The following is a 21,612-nucleotide window of genomic DNA, read 5'->3' on the forward strand; positions in this document are numbered from 1 at the left end:
ATTCCTTGGTGGGTGCTCTGCGGAGTGGATATCTGGGGAAGCAATAGGTTCCACGAATCCATAGCGGTCGGACAATGTAGCAGGATATGATTTGCAGTTTAAGGTTCAGAATTGCATTGAAGGAAAAAATTGGAGTCGGCGAGGCGGATGTGACTGAGTAGTTGGAAGGTTGGTAAACTCTCGTTAAGTGCTTTCCACAAGAAAAGCTGTACTTTTGGTGGACATAGGAGTGTCCATAGGAAGTTAGTTGGAGGGGGTGGTGGGTTATGCTGCAATTGATCTGAAATATCTGTTAGGCATTTGTATTCTGAAGACGTCGTGTATTTTCCTGATTTTGTGAAGGGCCAGATTATTTTATTCGGCTGGCTCTCATGTGGAAGGTGAAGGTTGACGATTCTTTGCATTGTGTTTGGTGGGAGGATGCTCATCTTTTCGTGGTTCCAAGACCGGGTTAATGGGTCAATGATATCGTCTACTGATTTTATGGGGTAGCAAAGTGTTGGGTCTATGTTATTTTCGAACTGAGGGATCCAGTTTGCTTGGATTGGGGTGGTGGAGTCGTTTCCTATCTGGTGAAAGAGATGTTTTTTCAGGGTTGGTATGAGGGAAGCCAGATTCCTCCAAAGGGGGCTTGTGGACGAGGGAGGAGGAGGGATGTTTTGGAAGATTGGGTGATGTTTAAGGTATTTCTCGTTGTACAATGAGGCCACTATAGAGTTTGGTTTCTCATGTATGTTTCAAATTCTCTTCATAAGGAGAGCCTTGTTATTCTCTTTTCTACTTCGAATTCCCAATCCTCTCTTAGATTTAGGTTTCATGAGTTTATCAAATCCTATTGGATGAAGTTTCCTTACAGTTGAGTCGTGTCCCCAGAAGAAGTTTCTAGTTATGCGATCCATTTTTTTTGTAGATATGAGCTGGAAGCAATTGTGTTTGCATGAGATGATTGGCTGTAGGTGTGAGAGAAGTTTTAATGAGTACTAATCTTCCTGCCTGATTTAGGCATTTCGTCATCCAACCTTTTGCTTTTCGAGCTAGTCGCTGAAGAAGGGGGGCAAAAATATGCTGAGATGTTCTTCCTTGTTTAAATTGTACTCCTAGGTATATGGGTGGGTTTGATGTTGTTGGCATGCCGAAAGTTTGTTGAAGTTCGATTACCTTATGTTGTTCGAGATTTGGATGATGGATTATTGTCGATTTTGAGGTATTGATATGTTGACCTGCTGAGGTACTATAATCTTGCAATAAGTGCTTGAGATGGTTTGTGCCCTCTGTTGTTGCTTTATATGTTATTAGCAGATCATCCGCGTACATGAGATGCAGTACTGGGGGGGGGGGGCTTTTTGAGAAATGCGCAGCCCCTCTACCTTTTTTTGCGCTTCTAGGTTACCCAAATTTGTTGAGAGGATTTCCGCACAGATAATAAAGATATAAGATGAGAGGGGATCACCTTGCCTAATTCCTCTAGTGGGGGTGATGTACCCGTGCGGAGTGCCATTGATGTTGACTGAGTATGTTACTATGGTGATGCATAGCATGATGTAGTCCACAAAGAGTTGTGGGAAACCCATTTTGGTAAAAGCTCGTTTGATGAATCCCCAGTCTAAAGAGTCATAAGCTTTTTGTATGTCGAGCTCGAGAGCCACTTTTGGGTCCTTGGTTCGGCTAGAGGATTTGATATAATGGAAAAGCTCACCGACGATTTCTATGTTATCATGAATAGATCTTTGGGGCACAAAAGAACTTTGATAAGGGCTTATGAGGAAGGGGATAAGAGGTCTTAAGTGGTTGACTAAGATTTTTGAGATAATTTTGTAGGTGACATTACATAGTCATATTGGTCTGTATTGAGAGGGTTTAGAAGGGTGATCTACTTTTGGGATAAGGGTGAGGTTAGTGTGATTCATGAGTGGGTGAAGTTAAAAAAGTTGCGTACCATATCAATTCGTTGTGGACGGGTTGTTTCCCAGAGAAACTTTGAAGAACCTGTTAGTGTAGTCGTCTGGTCCCGGGGCACGTTCAGAGCCAATGAAAAGAGCGCTTTTTTTATTTCCTCGGGTGTTACTTCTGGAGTAAGAAGAGAACATTGTTGAGGGGTTAGCCTCGGGGTAATGTCTTCAAACAACTGGTCATCAATTCTTGTACTTGGTGTTGTACATTGATCAGTGAAGTTATCCAGCATAATTTTGATGATTGCGTCCTTATCATGGATCCAATTATTTTGTTGATCTTGGAGTTGCTGGATGTTGTTGCAGCTTCGATGAATTTTAGCCTTGGTGTGAAAGAATGTTGTGTTTCTATCTCCCGATTGCATCCACTGAATTCTAGATCTTTGTTGCCATTAGGTTGCATGGCAGTCGAGCTGGGTGAGGTGATCTATGCGAAGCTGTTTTTCTTGTAGGAGTCACTGGTCCAGCGCTGGGACCGTATGCGTAGCACAATGATGTTGTGCATGCTTGATTTTGGCAGTTGATTTTTTTATTAGAGTAGGCAAATTGCCGAAGGTTACCTTATTATCATTCCGTCGGGATTTCACTGGTTGATATGAGTTTCAATTGGAGATTTAGTAAACCCAACCAGTTGAATGATAGTTCAGTTAGTGATGCCATGGACACGCTCACATTTCATAAAGTCCCGCAACTTGAGGGGGGATTTGTTTGGTAATACAACTGTGCTTTCTTTCTTAAAGTGGATTATTTGCTTAGCTATAATACCAACAATTCAAATAAGCAACATAATTTTAGCTTACCAAGGAGAACGGGAGCTAGGGATGGTCAAAGGATATGATTATTGGTTGTCCAAGTATGATATGAAAATATTGGACATCATCTAGGCTTACACCATTACAGAAAATGTTATTTGGCTGGTAGTTAACATGCTATACTAATTCCATCAAGCTCCACTGGCATATAGGTTCGCCAATTCCTTTGCCGCAAGGACACAAAAAGAGGAGTTAGAAAGGAAAATGTTGCAAAAACATTCATCTAAACTTGTCAGGCCATTCAAAAAGAATACTTAGTGATTTCATGATCAAATAATCTCTAAGTTAAAGTTTTTAAAATGGAAAAAAAATTATGAACAAAGTGCCACTGTTTCATCTTTTTCGTATCAATAATACATCCACAAGTTCCAATAGTTTTTTGGTCATGTGATATCAATGAAATATGACACGAGCATAACTCATAAAGATAATCTCAACCCTACCTGTTTCGAAAACCTCTGCCTCATTTGATTTCCAGTGTTTGGCAATATTTTCAGAGAGCGGGTCATCTGGGAAATATGTTCAAGTATGGATTATCAATCATGAATTTTCCCTTCTTATCCACACCATTCTCTATTTTCGTATTTCGGCTACAACAATAAGTTAAAAATTAAGAAACCAATATTAGAGAGAAAAAAACTAAAACTCAATACAACTAACGGTAAACATTTTCATATGCAAATTCACAACTTATACTTTTGTTGCAATTATATAGACGAACTCCTATCCTTAAAAAAAATCAAAAACAAAAAACCAAAGAATCAGATCAATAAACATTAAACTCATTAAAACAAGCACAAGCAAAAAAAAAACTAAATAAAAATCTCCAATTAGTTTACAACCTTACCTGACAAAACAAAAACAATTGTTAAATTACCAATACTATTAATAGTTTACAACATTACCCACTGACTGTATACATTTAATCACCTACTTCTAAAATTACAAATACAAATTTATTATCTAATTGGGTTTAAGGCATTACTAATTTAGTGTTTTGGATCTCTTATAGCCTAATTAAAGCTAACAAACATAACTAGATTACACAGAGCAGGTGAATTGAGGTTTCAAAAACATTAACTTACCCATACGCGTACAGTATGATTAGGGTTTGGAATGAATTAAATTAAAACTCATCTCTGGTCGAGAACAAATAACTGAATAACGCATTATCCATCAATTTCTACTCCGCAGGGTGTTTTACCAACCCACGCCCCCTAACCCAAATTGAGAGAAAAAACAATCGGTATAGAAATTTGAATTGAGAGAAAAACATGGCGGAAACATCTCTACACATTACTCTTATTCCGATCGGTTTCTCAAACCCACCCACTTCTCCTAACTCAAACATAAAACCTAACTATGGTTACAAAAAATTTCTAATCTAATAATGGAAATGCAAAATTAAATAGAAATACATACCTATACCGTCTAGATTTGATGAATTCATGTCCATCCGTCTCTGAATCTCTGCAAAGTTATATGTGAGGAAGAAGAGGAGGAGAAAACTAGAACAAAAACATAAAGAGAAATGGAAGAATCGGGATATCTCACTGTAAACTACAGCTCTCTAAACTACTATCCATTTCCTATCTTTCCTATCCGGGTAAACCTCAGAAACCCAAATAAATCCTAAGAGCATCTCCAACCGGAGGATGTCATGTTCCTATTTTAATGGATTAGGCTATTTTTCCTGGAAAATCATCTCCAACGGGAACTTTGAGAGGGAATGTGAAGATTATGTGGCAGACGGTTAGGTTTACATCCTCTAACCCATCCTCTAATTTCAGAGGATCTACTAGAGGACTTAATCAATCCATGTCATCAATAATTCTTTTTCTGAAAAATCTTTTGTTCTTTGACCAACCCAAATATGGGTTTGAGATTCTCGGTAAATAAGTCTCCTCTTGAATAGGGTTTACATAACGACAGAACCACATGAAGATGACGAGCAGAAGAATTACGGACATAGAAGAAGAATTTGATGCAATTAAATCTCTACAGTAATAGTAGAAATACAAGTATGGAAGAAGGGTTTGCTCTGCTTAATTTACCAATCGAATCAAATCGTGTATTAATCTCGGTTATCCATAGGAAAAAAAACTGCTCGTCCTATCATTAGAAGACAACTATAACAGTACAACTTCCTCACAAAGTTACCGATTGGAGATGATTTTGTTGGACTTGCTGTATTTATGGAAAGGCTCAGTACAAATCAGCAGACGATGTATACTTTTTGCATCCGCATATGATGGAAACGGATGTGCCATTGGAGATGCTCTAACTATGATTGGTATCTAACTTTACTTGAGGGGTAAATTTGGAAAAAAGATTTCAAAACTTAACAAATAGAAACGGACAGACCCGCCTGTCCTTTTGTATAGGTTGAATGAAAACTAGACTGGATCGGTGGGAAAACCCAAAGCATAGGATTTCCGTGAGGATTACTCTTGAAAATTGGTAAAAAGAAGCTAATTGGTCTCCATGATAACAATTAAAGACTTTCAATTTTTCTTTTGCTTCCTCAATTCTTTTTTTCTTATGAGATGGCAATACATTTTAGATTCTCAGATTTTTAACAAAACAAGAAAAGAGAATTGAGGTTCGTGTTGGAATTTTTATTCAATTGACGCATGACCCTATTTATTTCTAGATACTAATTGACAACCTTATATACCTTGCTAGATGGATTTTGGGGGCTTTGGAGTACTTAATCTAGGGGATCCGTATTATTCAAATTTGTATCTAGCATCAATGTGAAGAATTTGGTCAAGCCATACTTCGATTATGAACTTTTATTGGTCTTCAACTAATCGAATGGAATTTTTATTAAATTTCCTATCGGAAATATCTTGAGCAATTAGTGGATTATAAAGCGGGAATGGTCTTTGTTTCCAATGTTCTGGTAACCAAGAGAGCTAACAACTAGAGAGTAGTATCAATATGGATAAGAATTTGAGCAGATGCAAACCTTTTGAAAATGGAAAAATAACCAAAATGCCCCAATTTGGGAGACATGGTTGTGAAAATGTTCCGGATTTAAAATAAAAAAATAAAATGCCCCAATCCGATAACTTTTCCATCCAAGCCAGTTAAATAGTGAATTTGGCACACATGTGACTTCGCACATGTGAAAAAAAGATAATAATAACCCTTTAGGGTTAAGGGTTTTAGGGTTCAGAGTTTCAGAATTTTAAGGTTCAGGGTTTAGGATTCATGGGTGATGGCGATGGTGGAGGCGATGGTGGCGACGGTGGTGGTAGTTCTGATGGTGACTTTTCTTCACATGTGGGAATTCACATGTATGCAAAATTGACCATTTAACTAGCTTGGATGGAAAAACTAAATGATCCGAGACATTTTAACTTTTTTTTCAAAACCTAGGGCATTTTCACAAAGGACGCCCCACTATATATACCAAATACTAAACCATTGATTTTGGTGGCGATACGTTACTTTATTTTAATCTCAATCTTGACTGCTAGACGGGTGTGGGATAACTATGCCACTTGTGTGATCAAGATTGTCTTTATTCCAAAAGCTAATTATAATGAAGACTCTAGAGTTGATCATCTGTTTGTAGTCTTTGTACAAAGAGGAAACTTCATGATTCTTTGCTAAACTGTATCTTATTCGGAATCTAACTTTTCAATTTCCTCCCTCATCTCAACCTGTCAAGGTTTTACTTCTGTCACCTCGAAATGAATGTGTGAAATGTCCCCTTTAACAATCCGACTCCAGCAATAATCACATCGTTATTTCTCTTCTTCATTCTGTGTAATTGGGTTCTACTACAAACCAAACATATTCAAGTTCTTTTAGGTGGATGAATTTATATACAAGTATAGTTACTAACTAGCTACCAGTGTCACACATTATTCATTTATTCATGCAAAAATTCGTAACAATAATCAGGAATTTCAAATGATATACTAAGCAATTTTTTCTAAGTATCAAAAAAGAAAAAACTAAGCTATTTTTCTCACTAGATCACATACTTGAAACAAAAGAATAACAATTGAGATTTGAAGGACTTAATTATAACTTTTACGAAATTTGGCAGCAAGCATGTATCACCTGACTCTGTTTCTCTTTTCATTTTGGAGTGACAAAAAAATGATCCCATTCGTTCTTCTCTTCGGTCCCGAATAACCGATACTTCCATGTATCGGCTCCTGAATGAGGAGGTTCATCAGGATTTCGTCCCTCTCGTACATCGTTTCTCACTTTATCCACTCTTTCGAGCACTCCTTTAACAGCTATGTCAAATGCATCTTCAATGGTCTCCAATTTAGACCTTGGATCTGCATATATCACCTTTGGAATCAACTTTAAGACCTCTTCTCGCATTGCACGAATTTGATCCTGCGAAAATTGTTGTAGAACGGATTCGATATTTATCTTCCCGTCTCTAACACTACAAAAAAGAAGGCCTCTAGGGACGGCCACTTTTAAAAAAAACGTCCCAAGAGGTTAGTTGTTGGGACACTAGGCTGTAGCCGTCCCTAAAATTGATTATTTGGGACGTGCGACTCTGGCCGTCACTATTGGTCAACTAATGGGGACGTTTTATTTTCAGCCGTCCCAATAGATAGGATTTCAACGGTTGTGATTGGCTCATCAGTAATTTTTTTATCTTATGCCTAAAAGCACAATATAACTTTCCTTCTCTTTTTTTCTTGTTTATATCGTCGCTTCTTTCAGTTTATCTCTCTTCACTTTCTGCTGAAAAAACTTATTCTCCTTCGTGATTTTCCCCTCTGTGATCTCAAACTCATTCGCAGTGAAGCACCAACAGCAATTTCTAACTTAATTCTCAGGTTAAATTTCTTTCTCTTTCTCTTTCAATCTTACGTTGATTTGTTTTGGTTTTGCTCAGCTCTGGTAAGCTATTCCAATTATTTGCGAATTATGTTTTCAAAATCTCTAGGTTAAAGATTTGGAATAATCTCACTAACCAATTGGTATTTCATTCAATTGGTATTATAAGTTGTACCTAATGTCAATTTCATGATTTTTCAATTTTCGAACTGATTAGTTAGGGTTCTTCGTGTTATAATTTTGGGTTTTTCCCAAATTCTGTCCTTATGTCATATTCGTGAATAATTGCGTGAATGGGTTTGGGAAATATTACTCAAAACTCGCGGCTGAAGTGGTATTAAGTTATATTTATCATAGACTTGAAAATCTAGCTTAATAAACTTGATTCTGAAGATGGTTTTGGTATTGGTTGTATTTATCATATAACTGGCGCAATATATACAAACTCCTCTCTATAAAAGAGGTGGTAATTGATAGGGAAATTGACATTTGTTCCAATATACTAGAAGACAACGTAGACTTAAAGGTTGGTGTCATGATCATTTCATCTATGTACATTACTCATTGACTTAAGGTGTGTTGCGCCAGGTGCATATTGCTGGTGTTGGCGATTGGGTTCATTTCATCGCAGGATCATTCTCTGGCTTGCATGCTCATAATCATCCCTCGCTATTAACTTATAAAGGTAATGGAATTGTTAAATTTGTAAAGTTTAGTGTAACTATCACCAAGTAGTTCTTACTAATTCATGTCTGTCCTGCGTTCTTTTCCTCTTTCTGTTGGGTTTGTGGCATATGTGTGCGTGTGTGACTAGTGGTTTCCGTTAATCATAAGTTTGTTCCTTAGTCAGTTTGTGTAAAACCATGGATAAGAGCTAGGTTCAAAAGGCTCGGTGGGGTAAAGAGTATGAAGATGGCGTGAGGCTATTCTTGGACCATGCATTCGAGAAAGGGGTTGTTACTGAAGATAGTAAAATGAAATGTCCTTGCAGAAAGTGCAATAATGTTAATTACAAAGTTAGAAGTGAAATTTTCAGTGACTTGATATTGCACGGTATGATGAGAAATTATACTACATGGTTTCATCATGGTGAGAGTTTAAGCTCAACGTCTCATCAAGTATCGCACCACAAGATACATGTTTTTAGTCATCATTCATCGGTGAATTTCGTTTCCTGCATCAATGAATTCATCATAGAATTGGAATAAGGATTATTCGATTTGCATTCTTCAACAGGTATTTGTACACTCTCAAGAAATATGTCAGGAATAAAGCTCATCCGGAGGGATCCATTGCTGAAGGATATTTGGCTGATGAATGTGTGACACTTTTGTCGAGGTACCTCAAAGATGTAGAGTCACGAATAAACAGACCAGTTAGATACGTGGATGATACACACATTGGGAATGCTGCGCGGATTGTTCTAAGTGGCAATCAAAAAAAGTTGTTGCACGACTGTATCCTTTTCAATGATGCTAACGTGGATACATACGCAGAGTAAGATTTCTGTTTTCTGTAATTGGATCTCTAATGATATAACTAATTAGGTATTTGCTGGTCTAATTAAATGTATTATGGACAAGTTATCTCTAATTAATTTCTTGTTTCTTTGATGTAGGCAACACAAGGCCACTCTGGCTATGTTACACCCTAAAATGAATCAACGTCAGCGCCAACGGAAACACAAAAATGAGTTTGCTGATTGGTTCAGGGACCATATCATGTTACTTGGTCAAGCTAAATTACCATTTGCAGAAGGATTGGACGTGCTAGATGAAGGTTCATTCACAACTGCGAGACGATTCACCGGTTATACTACTCGTGGTTATAGCTTCAGAACAGTCAGTAAGGATTCTAGAGCAAAGACACAGAACAGTGGTATTGTAGTAGAGTCAACATCACCTTTCTATAGGAATGCAGCGGATCAGAACCCGAAGAATGATACTGAGCTCACATATTATGGACAAGTTAAAGACATAATTGAGCTGACTTATAGACAAGGACGTAAATTTGTATTATTCGAGTGTGACTGGTTTGATGTTGTTAGTGGATCAGGCAGAGGTAAGAAGGTAGATAACTTAGGGTTCACTCTCGTAAATTTCAATCATCGGATACCAACACAGAAAGAAGAACCTTTCGTTTTGGCCTCTCAAGTGCGGCAAGTTTTTTATTCTCAAGATCCTATAGATTTGGATTGGCACGTGGTGGTAAGGAATAAACCCAGGGATGTTTTTGACATGGGTGAGGGTAATGCTGATGAACTACTTGACACTGATCCATTTGGAAGGGATTATGAGCAAGTCGGTATTGAAGATGATGATATCAGCGTTGTAAGAGATGAAGGGAGTGGGGTGTTTGTTGATGCTCCAGCAAGGAATGTTAATAGTCAACAAGGTGTAGAAAACGGAAGTGTTAATGAAAACATTGAAGAAGAAGAAGAAGATGACGAAGAAGAAGAATACGTCGGGGACAAGGAAGAATCAGAAGATGAAGAGTACGTAGATGGGGTTACAGATAATGATGATGGTGGTGATGGTGATAGTGATGGTGATAGTGAAGATGATGGTGATAGTGAAGATGATGGTGATAGTGTTGACCTGAACAACTGAATCGATGATGATTAAGTTCATCATTTGTAACTTAATTAGGATTTTCTATTTGCGAACTAGTTCTGTACAAGTTTTGAACCATTATTTGTTCTTATAATACTACATTATTATTTGTCCTTATTATACTACGTTATGATTTGTGATTATTATTTCCATAGCAAGAACTGCACGAGACCTGATGTTGTTTTCTGTACTAACATCATTGGTTCCCTTTACGTCATTTGTTTCCATGTATTGTAGGATGACTGATCAAGAAGGGACAAAACAAAAGGGCGTTCGAGGGAAAGGAAAGTTGTTATTCCTAGAAGATGTCGAAGAGGGACAGAAGCTACCAGTGGAAAACTTCACGAGTCAGCCTTCTGGGGAGCACCGATCAGATCTAGCTCATTATATCGGCCGTCTAGCTAGAGATGGTTACATGCTGCCATTGTCCGTATCCAATTGGAAGTATATGGCGCCTAATCGGATTCAAAAAGCTTTGGATGATATAAAGGTGAAGTTCGTTGCCCTTAAAATTATTTGGTAATAATTCAGGATAGTAGTTTAAGTTGACATCTAATTGGTTTCATTTTGTTCAAGTTTGCATCAAATTTATTGACAGAGCCATTCATTTCCTAATAATTATGTTGTTTTTGTATTTAATGACAGAATGTATTTGACTGCCCCCAAGAACTTGATGCTACCATCAGGAGTAAGCTTAATCATTATTGAAGGGATCACAAACATACAATGAAATCAGCAGGGTATGATCCGAACAGAAGTGAGGCGCAAAATCTTGCACACCGACCTGCAGATGTTGTGGAAAGTCAGTGGGCGCCGTTAGTTAAAATGTGGAATACCCAGAAAAATAAAGTACGTATTTGTTGTTATACATGCTCTTATTAGTCCTTCTATCATTTTCCCACTAGCGCAAGGCTCACAGCAAGCGTCGTTTGTTATTATGATTTTGTTTTGAAACAGGAGTTGGCGGCTAAGAATAAACAAAATAGGTCCAAACAAACAATTCAACACACTGGTGGCTCCAAGCCACATATGGAATATGCAAAATAGGTAAAGCTTCTGTTCAGTTTGATCTTGGTGAGGATGTTTCATATGTTATATGCAACCAACAGCACAAAATTTCATTTTACAGATGCTAGCCAAAACAGGAAGGTTCCCTGAACGACACGAGATATTTCGTAGGACCAGGACAAAGAAAAGGAAAACATCAGATACAAATGAAGAAGTGATGGATCCTTTTGCTGCTGAAAAATACGTATACCTTTATACTTTTAAGTTTTCTTTCAGGTCATCTGTTTTTTGCATTTGTAATTTGAATTGGCCTAACTTTCGAGATTGATTTACTTGTAGGATAGAATGGTGGAAATACACAACCAGGCTAACCAACCTGGATCTGGAGTCGTTTTAGGTGGACGAAATGATGCATTTGCGGCTGTAATGGGACCAGATAGGCGTGGTCGGGTCCGTTACTTTGGCAGCACTGTGAAGCCGAAACAGTTTTGGGGCGAGTCATCATCATCAAGTAAATTCGTTCAATTGACAGAGGAAAATGCAATGCTCAAACGAAGGGTTAAAGAATTGGAGGCTCAAGTTGCAGTATTACCACCAAATCAGAACAACGAAGGACTCAAGGTATCGTACAACATTCACTTTTTTTTTCTTGTACATGCAATTTCAGTCAATAGTGGAAATATTTTGGCAGAATGCAACTATTGATTGTTGCCATTTTGAATTGATATTATTAACCTTAGACTCAGTGGTTATTTAGGTATGTATGAGCTTCCGTGTTATCTAAGTCACTATCTCTTAGGCCACCTGACACAAAATTAGGTTCTCAACTATCACCTGACACAAAATTAGGTTCTCTTAGAACTGATTGTTGCCATTATGAATTTGTTGCAGGAAATGTGACATGGAAAGGTGTAGGAAAGGTTAGTTGCCAGATTTTGACAGATGATAGACAGATGATAAAATAGCACTCAAACGCCGCAGGCCGCTAATTGTAGTTAACAGATGAGACACCATTTACTGTAGATATTATATGAACATCTAAACTTTTGCTTGTTTTTTGAGAATGGTTGGGTCTCTTTTGTAAACAAATAACTTGGTTTTTGAGTATCCATACAAAAAAAAGTCTTCTATGAGTTTGTCTCTGTTCTGTGGATGTATGGCATTCTAGTTGTCTCTGTTCTGTGGATGTATGGCATCCAATCCTATGAGGGGATGGCATTCTGCCAATTAAAGCAGGGGAACAGAGCTTCAATATTCAGATATTAGGGAGGGTTTTTAAACCGTCCCCATTGTTCCAGTTTAATCTTGTTTTTCTGGCGGTTTTAAAACTGTCCCTAGAAGATGGAGCCGTCCCTAGAAGTATTAGTGGCGGCCCAAAAGAAACGTCCCTAGAAGATGAAGCCGTCCCTAATAGTACTACTGACGGCCACTCAGAACCGTCCCTAGAAGAAAATTCCGTCCTTAGAAGTATTAGTGACGGTGGATCTGGGGACGCAGCAACAAACGCCCCTAATAGCTTTTTGGGACGGCTTTCAGGTTCTTGGGATGTTTTTATGACCGTCCCTAGATGCCTTCCGTTTTGTAGTGTAACTTCGTCCTCTGATATAAAAACTGAATACTGCGTGTAGTTTTTCGGTAAATACCATGTATATTGAGTGTAAGCAGTCCCCGGAAAGAAAAAAACTGGTATGCAACCAGCTAAAATAGCATCAAAAGTGGACCTTCGAGTAGCCGAATCTCCTCGAGGCTCTAAACAGAATACTGATCTTTGAAACACTTTCATCACAGTACTTGGGTCATCACAAGGTTTCTCGCCGTTTTCTTTGTTACTGCAGTCTTGCTGTTTGCAATTCTTTGATGCTAGGCATTGTTCAATCAGTTGATTTCTGATAGATCTAGTGTTATTTGGCCTCGGTGCACCAACAAATGAAAAAAAGAAACGCCTCTGCTGATTCCTCATCCTATTCTGCAATTCATAAACCTCGCTATCTGACGAAGGATGAAAGTAAGTCGGAAAAGGTACTCCAAAATCATTTAACTGCCAAGGACTTGCTTCCACTAATAAAACCGGCATGTTCTCGGTTTCGGGTAATACCAAAAGTTTATTACCCCAATCTGCATCATTTTCTGACAACCTTCTAAAATCCCATGTTGTCCTCCCTGGAACTAGGAAATGATCTCTTCCTCCTAAAACCTTCCATTCAGGTTTCGAAGTGATCCACTTCACCAGTTCAAGAGTGGCAGCATCTCGAGTCGGTACATCAGTATCCCACAGGTGACGAATAACTTCAAAACCTGCGTAAAATGGAACATATATCGCCGAAGCTAATGAAGAATTGAGAGTCAAACACTTGTACTGCTGCATCCTGTGATGAAATATGATTTCCAACATGTACTGATCTGTATTAAACCAGCCTGCGTTAGTAGGAAACACCCCTTGCGAGTTCACCAGTCTCGGACCTAATCCGCCGCTCACCATATACGGACAAATCGGAGTCCACTTGTTAAGTGTGTCTCATTCAATCAACAAGTCTTCATTGAATTTCTTAGGCAAATCATGCATATATATATACTTACCAGTACATGGATCAACATCAGATTCGGACTCATTACTTCGAACCGGTTCTTTTAAATCATGAACAATTGCCTTAACCGGATCTTCTTGGGTCATGGGTTCGGTCCCATTTCCAGTAACTAGTTTTGTGTCAACGGGTTCAATCTCATTCTCTCTTATAGGATCTTCGGTTTTGGTTTCAGACCCGTTATCCCTAACTGGTTCTCTGGTTTCAGAATCTATGAAAGTTTTGCAGCAAAAGAAAAACACAGACAAATATCTGTTGGAGAGAAATCAAAGAATAGTCGTAAATTAGGAACAGTGGGGGGTTAACAAGAAAGTAGTGAATTAGGAATAGTGGGGGTTTAACAAGAAAAAACTAGGACACCGCGATTTCTGTAATTATTTTATTTTAATTTTAATCAGATCTTAGCGCGTATTATGATAATCAAAAATGTATAGAGTCATACAGAAAAATGGCTTTGTTTATGTATAATAATAACTCAATGGCTCATTGATCAACTACGTTTACGTGACTGGCTAATTAATTTTGTTGCTAATTAAATCATTTAAAATTGGGATGAAAATAAAAAATAATGCAAAAAGGTTTCAGAAAAATTTAGGGACGTGTGTGGCTTTAGTTAGTGTCGGTTTGAATTTAGAATAGAATTTAGATTTGAGTAAATTGAGTATTGTATGATTGAATGTATGATTCGTGAAGATGAGCAAGTAAAAATAATATAAATACACAAAAATATTACGTGCTTCGGTATGATTACCACTATGATACAATGTTGGGAATGCTTAGTAAACACTCACGGATAGTTACACTTACTCTCTCTCCTTACTCACTCGGCTACAGAACCTGCCTCTGCCTCAATGTATTGTTGGGTATTTAAAGGCAGAAGGCTATGATAAATTGAAACTAGAGTGTTAGACTATCCTATCACCTTAGATATTCCCATCCGGTGGTCACGACAGAATCTTCCCGATACTCGTTGCTTGTCAATGTTCTCATCCGAGGTATATATGCTTTCCCGGTGATTCTTTGCTTGCTGACAATGGACCTCCCGATCCTATCCATGTACCTTGTTGGCCTTCTGATATCAGGCCCAACTTGATCTGACCCTTCTGCTGTTACACATGCCTCGTCAATAGCATTTAATTCCTTGTCGCGCTATTCAAACTGAGCCATTGATTTTTTATTTTTATTTTTTTTGCTTTCTACGTAGCTTTCACCCGATTAGATGTGATAAATGTCTTATTTACTGCGCCCCATCCTTGGCATTCATTTAGTGCTTCGCCTTTGTTCCTCTTATGGTGCCCCTTCTTCTAGGATGTTGCCATGTACCCCTTGTGGATACAAAATACCGCACACTCATTAGGAATGCGAAATAATCCGCTTAATAGCAAGCGAACATGAAGGCGTACAATATGTCCAAGATGACGAACTAGATGACGTCACCGAGTCACAACAGAAGTATGAAGAACCACGCGGCAGTAAAGAATCCGTGCGGCACTATTAAAAGTCCAAGCGATGTTGACGCGCTCCAGATCCAAAAATATGGGCTTTATTAGCTGTCCTCCACTATGTAAACTCCTATAAAAGATCTTGAGTATTTCATCATGGTTTCTTAGAATCACTCATAGAATCACTCAGGAGGAGAATAACGCCCACAACTACGACGAGGTAAGTGTTCATACTACAGATACAGATACGGTGGAAGAAAACGAACAAAGAACTGTGGAGGAAGGACCAGTAGGAGAAAATGAAGAAAACATGACAATAGAGGAGCTCCGACAAAGATTAGTCGAAGAAAGAAGGAGATAAGAAGAAGCACATGCGAGCTTAACGCGTCAGAACGATGAGCTCAAAGAAGAGAATATCAGGTTGCAAGAGCACAGGTCACGGACGACATCAAGAACAACACGTGCAAGCTCAAGGTCAAGGACAAGTAGGAGCACATCACGGCGTAGCTGATCTAGCCGCATGGATACTAGACAAGAGTAGCCTTTAAATAATAACATTGTTGAGAATTTTCATGTAGGCGATAATATACAAGAGGAGCGCGGACATAATCACGTAGAACAACCACCAATTGATGATCGATACGCACAACAAGGCGAAAATTACTGCATGCAAGGAAATCACAGGGGCAATCAACATGAGAAACAAGATGAACATAATCGCATGTATTATGATCAGGGAGATGAAACTAATGAAGAGCAGGGGAGGATAATGTTACTAGGAAGAGAAATGTTGCGTAATGAACGTGCCCACGCAGAATATATTAAAGACATAATGACGCACATATCAATGCCAGAAATGAAAGGGACAGGCGAAGGAGACGCAGAGAAGAGGCGGAAGAAAGAGAACTACAAGAGGCGATGCGTCAAAATAGGCACGAAAACAGAGTAAGGCAAGAAAGGTTGAAAAAACCTATGCAACAAGATGTAGATCAAACCATGAATGAAACAATCTTAAGATAATTAGCATAAGTAAGAGCGATGATGACAACACGGAGAGATGAAGGGAGTCGACAATTAGATGAAGCAGCAAAAACACCGTTCGGAAGACAAATACAACTTGCAGGAGTGCCAACTAAATGCACACTACCTGTATTTACTAATATTTTTGATGGAACCACATGTGCAGTATAACACATAAAGGAGTACATCAGATCTCTATTGCAATGGGAGGATAACGAGGCAGTCTTATGCAAATATTTTCCCGCTAACAAGAGAAGCTTTACAATGGTTTGAGGGACTGCCAATGGGAATAATCATATCATTCAATCATTTACAAAGCATATTCTTAGGAGCATACATCAGTAACAACATGTTACGACCAAGAATAGAGAAAATATTCAGTCTAAAGAGAAGAATCAATGAAAGCTTGCGCCACTTAACAACACGTTGGAGGACCATGTGTAGTGAAATGGTAGGAAGAGTAGATGAAAGAAATTTAATCCTAGCTTTCATTAACAAACTGTTTCCAACAAATTTTTTGTATACGTAGATATTCAGGATAAAAGATACCATAACTATAACAGAGTTGCGCGAGTACCAAGAAGAGTACATTGCTCTTGAAGAAAAGCAAAGAGAAATGTAATCTTACCCAGTTGCGGTTACAAACGCAAAATAAGGAAATGCAATACTACTCCCAAAGACAACAAATGCAGTCACAAGCACCTCCCAAGGAAGTCAAGAAAATGTGGTAATAGAAGATAAGCAAAAGCAAGTAGCCATGGAAGTAGAGATCAAGAAATGTACGAAAGAGAATACAGAGAAAGACAATACAATAACCATGCAGGTAATAACAAGATTCAAAGGCTTGATAACCAAGGAGACAGTTATGGAGGACAAAAGCGATAGTATAATCAAGGCCCCGGAGGAAACAAAACAATTTTGGAAGAAATAAAATTGCTGCATCTAAATACCGCAATAGACAAAATCTGGGAGGCGGTAATCTTGATGGAAGACATACCAGAACCACCAAATATGAGTCACGAACCACCACCAGGAAAAAGAAGCCGAGAGCTTTGTGCTTATCACCGTTTTCATGGTCATACAACCAATAATTGTCGAAATGTGAAGAAAATCATACTAAGAATGATCGATCAAGGGAAGTTAAACCATTTCTTAGTCGCACAACAACATAATCTACCACCACCACCAAAAGGACAGTGATGTGATTTTGAATAGTGGTAAGTAGAGTTGTCGTTCACTCAGACTTGTTGAAATTGTTTTTAGGATTAATAAAGGAAAAACACTAAAAATATACAAATTATGTCACAAGATGAAGAGACGCTGAGACGCGGGATTCTACTACTTTTCATATTGTTATGGTTCAGTCATTAACTCTAGAAAATATAACTAAAACAAAAGAAGTTGTGACTCTAGTTCTTTGCCAAACATGATTTCGTAAAATATTATTTGTAAGTTAAAAGCATGACACATCTAAAGTATTTAGAACTAAGCATGCGACATCTAACAAAATAACAAATAATTAATAAAAATCATAAAACAATTAAATCTATGCAAAAATTCAATAAAAGAATTAATTCAATTACCACAATCATGAAAAGTTGCTTCCTCCGTTGTCCAAGTGATGGGGTCTAGCTCCGCATGGTGAAAACACACTCAAAGGAATTTTTCATTGCGCAAAAAAGTGTTTACAAGGAGAAAAGGTATAAAACAGGGCCTTTGTAACAGTTATAATTGTTACAGATACAACAATAAACTATTACTGACGTTGTAGGTTCTACGACTGTCATTATGTGTCGCAACCACTGTAGCAATTACGACTGCTCCTTGTAGTCTTATGTTCTTCGTATGTTCTTCAATGGCAGCAGCAGAGACAATCTATGCAACTCCCGATTCTCTGTTGTATTCTCACCCTTAACTCTCCATCCTCTTCTCTGAGTCCCGTAGCACCTATATATACTCTCAGCACCTTCAAATATCGCATTAAACAACAAAATCTTCTCTCAAAACTAGGGAATATTTTGTTTCCGCCTTTTTTTATTTTCTTCATGATTTCGTGTCTGCAGCTGTCAATATGTACTCAATCACGCATCAAATGAATGAGTACACAAATCATAAAGTTCTAGACATGCTCAAGATGCACGCCAACCTTCCAAAAATAGAACAGAATAATCCTCAGAATTTGTTTTCACGAGAAAGCATGTATCTTCGCTGCTTCACTTCAACAACGGGTTCTGGCCAAATTTAGTCGAACCAAAGACCTATACCAATCCTGTTAGGCTCATTCAAGTCTTCCCAAGCAATTCCAGCTATTGAGTCTGGCTAAATCATCACCCAAACTCGAGTCCTAAATCTTTCAGTTGACTGCGACCCTGTTTTGTCTAAACCAAAGATTAATCCCCGTTTTGTCGAAACTGGTGAACATACATTCCATGTTTGACTGTGACACGTCATTCCCAATCATACTCTGACCAAAATCCCGATTAAATCTCATGCAAATCATATCCAGGAAGCTATGCAGGCGAGGAAACTATTTTCCCGCCAAAACCATGATTCAAATGTAGGGGACGACCTCCCCCTAACAAAGATGGGAGTGCGAGTAGAAGGTGACCCCTGGGGTGCAAATAACCATGGGATACCCCTTATCAGTTAGGTGCCCCTTATCCACACTGAGAGTCCGAATAATAGGTGTTCTCCGGGGTTCCAAATAGCACGTTTTGAGCAACTTTTTCCACACAAGTGTATTTCACGTAAAACACCTACACAAACATAAAAACACTATAATAAGTACAAAATCAAGCACTGACAATAGAAACACTAGGGACAATTCAGACACAAAAATGTGTGTCTATCAGACAGGCGTCATGAATGGAAACAGGAAAAAAAACATATGTGATCGAAGTAGGAGCGAATGCAAAGAACTTATACTGCAACTCAATAATACACTCGTTCAGAAGTATAGAAGACTTCCACGACGATTTTCTGAGTCGAGCTCATGCAATGGATGAAGATGGAAGAGAAATATTCAACTTGGCAAAGGTATCACCACTTCAGGATTGGCAGAAGCAATCTATCTCCTTTAGCGTGGAAGAAGTACCAGGGGGCTGAGAGTTATATGAGAGTCCATTAGTTTTCAAACTGAAGATTATCCCAAAAACAAGGACTGAAGATGCAGAAGATATTGATGTGGACGCATGGCCAATAAACCGGATATTGATAGACCCCGACAGCTCAGTTGACATATTATTTTACCATGCTTATAAGACTATGGGCGGCAGAGATGAGGACATCATCCCGTCGACTTACAAGATTTATGGTTCAATGGATCAGCCAATAAGCCGAAAGGAGAAGTAACAATGAGATTCCTCTCAAGAACATAACCACAAAAGTGGTATTCTGCGTGGTTGATGTGGATTCGCCATACAATGCCTTGATAGGCAGGCCATGGCTACACAACATTCTTGGAGTGGCTTCAACCTTTCATCAATGTATCAATTTTCCCTTACCTCAAGGCGTTGGAGTAATAAGAGGAGACACCAGTGAGGCAAAAACATGTAATGAACTTGATGTGGACAAAAGTGAAGAACGCGCAAGTAAGAGGAGAAATTGGAAGAAAAGCATACAAGAGGGAAAGAGAGGTGAAAGATTAATGGTTGATGTTGTGAACAAGAGCGAAGAATTGAACAAGATTTCAACTAAGGCGACAACTTCGGCAATAGGAGATGACCATGACAAGTGCATCAGAAAGGAAGAATTCCATATAGGAGAAATATGCACTTTTAACTCATCTTTTGTGCATTAATTCTACATTTTATCCCATATTCTGTATTTTCATTGTTTTCAAGAATAAATATTTTTTTTACTTAATTTTGCATTTTTAGGTAATAAATAAAGATTGGATGAGTTGCGGAGCAAAAAGAGCAGAAAAGTAGTGAAAAGCCAGGAGGAATTACGCAAGGAAGCCGCGAAGAGTGATGTGCGGAAGACCAAAAAAAGGATAGAAATGGGCTTGAAGAAGAAAGTTTTCTTAAAGAAGCTAGTATGGAGACAAACGCCGCGTTACCAGAAAAATAGAGATGAAAACTAAGGAATGCATGGGATGGACCATACGTAGGTTAGAATGTTATTGGAAATGGAATGTACGAGCTAATGGATGATAAAGGACGAAATGAAGGAGGACAACTTAGTCAACCTTAGAACCAAGCATATTTGAAGAAGTATGGTCCCTGCAGCAATCATAATGCAGCAGAAAAAATAGTCCGAATATGAACTTGAAGGAAGCAAACAAGTCATCTCAGATATAAGATTTTTACAAGTAGTTATTATGTAGGGGAATAAATGAAGAAAGAAGAATCAGAAAGCGTATGAATGCAAATGAAATTTTTTTCTTCTTCTTTATATGTAGTAAACGGTTCATAAAATACATAAGTAACAAAAAAGGCAAAAATAAGACCTTATAATAAAACCTTAATAGAAGGCAACATAAGTTAAAACCTCTGACTAGGGAGGCTAGGCATCCAATTGCGGCGTGCACCCTAGTTCTCATAAGAGCAAGAGGCAATACTAAGACCTAACGCGCGTCATACTTTGGGAAAACCTATTTAGCATGACTCAGGTGAAAGCTACACCGACACTGGAGCCTGAGTCATGGAGATTTGGGGTGTGAAAGCCCATCCAGCAGAGACAACTTAGTTGAAAGACTAAGGTACGAAGATCTTTCCTAAGAAGTGCAGAAACTCGATCAGGGTGCCGAGGTACATGGTTGGGTCAACACTGCATGGGGCGTCTGGAGCGTTCCTGACCCTTCTTGGCAAGTCCTGACTATGATACACTCAATCCTCAAGAAACCCCACTTAGGGTGTGGTCTCGTAACCATAAGCCATATCGGTGGAGGGATAAGAGGCCACAAACACAACTGATTATTGGCATCACTGAATGGAAGAGCCCACCTTAACTCGGTAGGGGTAAGCTTCCTTGAAGGGGCAGTCAGGGGGATATAAGAACGGCACCCTCCATTGAAGAGCTGAATTGTGTCAAAGACGTCAATATCACGAGACGTTTACTCACAGGAGTAATAAGACTTGTCATATTGACGCATCAATACATCCTGCAGAGGCAAAAATACGAAAAATGATGAGGCAAAATCAATAGGTTATTACTTGAAAGGGTAATGACCGCATGCGATACCCAAAAAGAACTCCGTAAGATGAAGATAATAGGGAAGCGCAATAAGACCTCTACTTAGGGAGGCTCAATAAGACCTCATGATAAATATAAATAGACCTATAAAAATGTAACTAACATTATTTTGCAGGAAATAAGTTCAGAGAATAGACTGTGCGACACAAGTGAAAAGTGTGTACAACAGA

At 38.5% G+C, this 21,612-nt stretch overlaps 1 pseudogene; it reads right to left on the bottom strand.

Moving 5' to 3' along the window:
- Positions 1-6,856: 6,856 nt before the first annotated feature.
- LOC113311180 lies at positions 6,857-14,840 on the bottom strand (annotated as a pseudogene).
- Positions 14,841-21,612: the final 6,772 nt, after the last annotated feature.

Source organism: Papaver somniferum, chromosome 9, assembly GCF_003573695.1.
Source record: "Papaver somniferum cultivar HN1 chromosome 9, ASM357369v1, whole genome shotgun sequence".
NCBI lineage: Eukaryota > Viridiplantae > Streptophyta > Magnoliopsida > Ranunculales > Papaveraceae > Papaver > Papaver somniferum.